Source organism: Drosophila obscura, unplaced genomic scaffold (assembly GCF_018151105.1).
Source record: "Drosophila obscura isolate BZ-5 IFL unplaced genomic scaffold, ASM1815110v1 contig_151, whole genome shotgun sequence".
Classification (NCBI taxonomy): Eukaryota; Metazoa; Arthropoda; class Insecta; order Diptera; family Drosophilidae; genus Drosophila; species Drosophila obscura.
The window spans coordinates 2,357,935-2,363,934 of NW_024542737.1; positions in this window are offsets into that span (position 1 = coordinate 2,357,935).

Here is a 6,000-nt window from a genome sequence, read left to right on the forward strand (position 1 = left end):
CCTCCCTAGGAACCTGTTTAGCTGGAGAATGGCAACCCGCTGGGTGCAGCCACTGGACATTATAGCTGTGTCGTCAGCGTATGTGGCCAACATTATACTTTTCTCAATGGGCGTCGGCAAATCCGCCGTGTACAAGTTGTACAGTATTGGGCCAAGGACGCTGCCCTGTGGAACACCAGCTGATATAGGCCGAATACTGGATTTTGTGCCGCCAGCGCAGTCAACAACGAAGGTCCTCCCATCCAAGTAGCTGGCCAAAACCGAATATAGCGACGCTGGAAGTAGTCGCTTCATCTTGTACTTCAAACCCAAGTGCCAGACCCGATCGAAAGCCTCCTGGATGTCCATATACGTGGCCGAGCAGTACATGAAGCGTTCATATGCTGTTAATATGAATTTTGTGACCCTTCCCAACTGCTGTTCGGCAGCATGTTCATGTCTAAACCCAAACTGATGATTAGGTATGGACGCTACAAATCCCTCAGTTTCTGTCATCCTAGCTAGAAGCAGCTTTTCAAACATCTTCGAGAGACCCGATAGCAGGCTTATGGGTCGATAAGAGCCCAGTTTGTCACTCTTTTTCCCAGGTTTTAGGATCATGCTGACCTTGGCATGCTTCCAGTTGCTGGGAAAGCAACCGAAGCGAAGCGCGCTGTTGCAGATGAGGGCAAAGTATAGAAGGGCTGTCTTGGGAAGCAACTTAATCGTCCGATTATCTATCCGATCAATTCCAGGGGATTTTTTGAGCTTCAGCTCCTTCACCAGTGCCTGTATCTCGGCCAAGGTGACAGGGCGAAACATGGGGCTTGTCTCAGAAGGCCTAACCTGCTCATTAAGCTCATCCTCAATGTCCTGTCTCTCCGCTTCCGTATTGTCAAGCAGTGGCTTGAACCTCTGCTCCAGGTGCAGGGCAAACGACTCTGCCTTCTCCTCAGTGGACTTACACCAGGGATTACTGTCTTCCTGCATCCCTTCCGCGACAAATTTCCTCACGGGCAGGTTGGCTGGGGGCTGCCTCTTCAGGCCGTTAGTGAGTCTCCACAGCTTTTGCATACTGTAGCGGTCTGCAGGGTCAATTTGTCGCAGAAGTCTATCCATTTTTCTGGCCTTGCCAGCTTCAAGCTCCTTGTGTATCATGTTCCCCAGTCTGGTATGCAGCTGTTGCGCTGCAGGGTCATGATAACGCCTCAGAATCCTACGCAAGCGCCTCTTAGTGTCAATCATCAGCTGGATCCGTTTGCTGATTTGGTAATCGCTATTACCTCCAGGTCGGACGGGCCTGTCCATCCCACTAGCGGCGTGCTCTGCTGCCTCCACAATGTTACGTTCCAGTATCACAGCGGCATCATCGACATCGGCAGCTGACCTCAGCTCAGTATTCAGGTGGATATGGGAATCCAGCCTGTTTTGGAAAACAGCTATGTTAGCTCCTAAGGGCATGAGGCGCCTTCTCACCTGATTCTCCGCTGGAGAATCTAGCAGGTCGATGACCAGAGGCAAGTGGTCAGAAGATAGGTCATTCATGTCCCTTATACTCATCAGCTCATCACGTATGCCCTTATATATGGCCAGATCAATAGCCGACGGTGTTTGCAGAGTGTTATAGGGGAAGTGTGTAGGCGACCCAGTAGCCAGAATGTTACAGCTGCTTTTCTGCACTGATCTAAGTAGAGTGCCGCCTCTCTTACATGCACGAGCATTGCCCCACCACGAGTTTTTAGCATTCCAGTCGCCAGCTGCGATGAATCTTGGCCCAAGTTCCCCGAACAATGCAATAAAATCTTCCTCTAACCAGTCCTGTTGTGGAGGGCAGTAAATAGATGCCAGATGGATTCGGGAGCCATTGTGCATGGTCAAAGCTGCAGAAGCGCATTGCACTTTATCGGTGCAGATACTCGGCAGCGCGTTGTGGGATAAGGAGCTTTTGACAAGCAGAATGGATCCTCCTCTGCTGGAGCCAGATGGGTGGCTGGCAAAGTAGGCGCAGTATCCGTGGACGCTGATGGTCTCTGAGTTTTTAAAGTGAGACTCAGAGACCATCATAACGTCAACTTTGTGTCTGTCCATGAACGCCGCTAGCTCGGCTGACTTTCCTCGGAGTCCCGAGGCATTCCAAAAAACTATTTTAAGCATTTTGGGGCTCTGGCCATGGCCGAGTTCATAATTACGACTATTACTATTACTATTAGTATTATTAGCTGTACGAATATTATTATATGTAGCATTAGACATTTCTGCCTACATTATTGGCCTGCATGCTGGCATATAAACACTCTGTTAGTCGAGTCATTTGAACTATTAATTCATCCATTCTTGTTTCCAGTCTCTGAGTAGATTCAGCAGCGGCGGCCGCTTGCTGAGTTCGCTCCTGGGTTAGCAATGTGATGAGAAAATCCAGCTTTTGACTAAGTTCATCGCTATGGACCCTCTGATTGCCTACACTCATATGCTGCTCAGTTCTGGCTGCCGCTGTCACCCGCGCTGGACTCCACTCCTGCCTCTGAGGGGCAGGCTGAGAGTGCGACTGAGCGAGTCCAGTACTGAGCACGCTGGCATAGCTGCTCATCTGAGCTGGAGGACCTGCAGTTTTGGCACCAGACCGCACACCACGGCGGCTAGGCTGAGGCATATCAGGAAAACCCTGCTGGCTCATTACGGGTGGCCGCTGGGGACGACGCAAGCCCTGTGCTGTTGGTAAGGTAGGCATCCTCAAACTATTTAACATTTTGTTGGTCTTATCTAATCCATTGTCTCTTCTTTTGCAGTACTCTTTATACTTGGGACAACCTCGGTAGTTCGAGACATGTGGGCCCCCGCAATTGGCGCACTTTGGCACGTCTTCCCGCTTCTTGAGGCAGTCTTTGGGGTCGTGCTTCTCCCCGCATTTGAGGCAGATGATTGCCCGGCTACAATAATTTTTGGTGTGCCCAAATTGCTGGCACTTATGGCACTGAGGCACTCCAGGAGACCGGATTGGCTTCTCAACTGTAATTTTTTGGCTACAGATTGCAGTAAGATCAAAGATGGTGTTGTTATTAGACTGAGGCTCCAACTCAACCTCAAATAAGTCCAGCGGCTCTTTTGTAAATCGCTTTAGTATTACAGCAATATGTCTAACTTTATGTCCAAGCTTGCCGAGCTGTTCACGCACCCAATCTGTGGGTGTGGAACGATGTAGGTGTCTGATAACCACCTTTATACCCCTGTCACTCCTTAGGCGAAACGTGTGATACTCCACGCCATGACCCTCGGAATCCTTATTATTAAGCATAGCCACTAAGGTCCTATGCCCTGTAATTGTGTGACACATAACCTTTAGGCATCCATTGCCAGTTGGCTTTGTGTCATATGTACCAGCGCCAATGGCGGCGTCAATACACTGTATCAGTGGGATGATCTCCCTGACATTAGGTATGTAGATAGGGGCTGGCCTTTTTTGATGTGTCGTATGCGCGGAGGCTATACGTAACTAACATTACGTAGCGCAAGCCATCTCCGACCTTGGCCTGAACCAGCAGGTTCAGGGGAGGCAGCCCACTTTCTACGTAACATATCTTTATTGTACTTATACTCTACATAGCATATTTATACAATCTATTGGGGCTGTAACTTAACATTACATGTACTACCGTCTACCTACTGTTAATTAACAGTGGTAGGCGGCAAACAAAACTACTTTTGAACAGCATGAAATCTTCTCTGCCGGCAGTTCTGCTGGCGCAGTGAAAAAATGTAAATATTCCCTTTCCCAGCAACCATATGTTGGCTGAGGGTGGGGGAAGAGAAGTGGGAGGCTCAAAGTAGCCAAAAGCCTGAATTTTTATAAATTTTCAATGTTAGCCATATTAAGGCACTAGGGAATTCAAATATTGTCATATTACTAGGTTTTCATATAGGGTACATTATAATTAGGTCATTGCTCCCTTTTCCTCTACCTACTGGTCCGAGGCAGCCAGAAAAGAAGCGTTTGTTTGTGTTTTGTTTTGTTTCCCTCAGTGGCAGCCGTCCGCTATCCATAGAGGGGGGAGGGGTATACATATATGTAAATATATGTGAATATATGTATTTATGTATATGTATTCATATATGTATATATGCACTATGCATATGCATGTATGTATGTAATTATATGTATATATATAATTATATGTTTATATAGAAATGTATATATGTAATTATAAATATATGGATAATTATATGTTTATATGTAAATGTATATATGTAATTATATGTATATTTGGCTGCTTTTAGCGGCCTACATTCATAAATAGTAAATTAATATTATTTACTATATTTTTTCTTTGTTTCTTTCGTTTTTTCGTCTCCCTTCTGCCTTCTGGTCCGAGGCAGCCAGAGAGGCGATTTATCTGTTGTTTTTGATCCTCCCTTTTTGATCGCTTTCCTCTTTTCAGGGGAGGGGAGGGGGGGGGGAGTATTCGTTGAGTTTTATTTCCATGATGGTCGCCGTCTTTCTCATTCTCCTCTGCCCACAGGTCCGGGGCAGCCAGAGTATGAGTAGATATTCTCTGTATGTGTGTATGTGTGGGTGCGCCGCTCTCGAAATAAATTCTACTGCGCAGTTTGTTGCAGCCGTCCTGTTTTATCTCAGCAGATAAATTCGTGTCGACTCGCTCCACACCTAAAGGAGAACAAAAAAGAAAGACAGACAAACAGAAGCAGCCGAAATGCTACAGTCAGTTCATTTTTCACCAGCATCAAATTCAGACGCGTTTGTCGCAAATCATGTGCAAGGCTATTCTAGCCAGTTTTAATTCGGTTCCGTCGGTAAAAATCATTTCGTGTCAAAGGGTAAGCAAATAGTGCATCAAATCTGTGATCCAACTATTAGTTCCTTTAACTAAGGGAACTTAATCATCGCATTTAAAGTGGGCCTCTCGCGATCGGCGTCCTGTCCGTGCCTATGTGTGTGTGTGTGTGTGTATGTGTTGGCGTGGCAGCCATAGATGGTACATCTAAAGGGGCAGGGCGAGCATAATTGTGATCATTTAGTGGTGGCTGATTCTGGTTTTCATTCCTCATTCTTGTAGTTGCCTGAGCTATTGTTTCGCTAGTGTTAGTGTGGCTGGCTATGCCTTGCTCCGTGTATGGGTCAAGCGTCAGGTCAATAGTGTTAGTGTTTTGCGCTGATGAAATTGTAAGACCTAGCATTGCAAGGCGTCGCTGCCTGCTGCCTCGCGTCAGGTCAATTGTGACCGTTGGCTCGACCATGCCCTCTCGCTGCCTATTTCTTGGCAGAATTACATCGGTGTAATAATTGTAAGGTGCTGGCTCTAAATTATAGCCCAAGTGTAATAAAGCTCTCCGATTCGAATCATCTACCCTGTCCGAAAATATTTGTTCGCTCTCAGTGTATGGCCGCTGATTTGGAACCACTTCTACTCGATCCCACTCCTGCTTCGCCAATTCCTTGGGTAAGTGTTTTTGTAGATACTCGGAATACCGAGGCCTGACCAGCCTGAGTGGCACGTATGGGTCCGTGACGACTTTCTCTGCTTCCTTGTTAGGGTGGCTCCTAAGTCGGTCCACATACCGCTTGCAGGCCTTCTCATACACTGCCTCCACAGTTTCTACACCCAAGTCCCTGTGTATAGTGTCATTTCGAGTGTACCACTGGGCGCCAGTGATGATCCGGAGAACCTTGTTTTGCTCTACCTGCAGTCTGCCAATCTCGCAATTCGAAGCAAGGGGGCCCCATACAGGGAGTGTATATTGCCATATTGGCGCAATTAGCTGCTTATATAGCAGAACTCTGGCATCTAGAGTTAGCCGGCTATTGCTGTTGAGCAACCAGTGTAGTTTTTTCACCCTGGCCTTTGTTTTGGTTATTAGGGAAGTGATATGATGATGAAATTGAAGTTTGGTGTCGAGCCTTACTCCCAGATACGGATGCACTGTCGCGTCTTCAATCCTACTCCCGGCTATTTCCACCTGCAACTCGCCATCCATCTGTTGGACAGTACGAAGAGTATGCACGATATG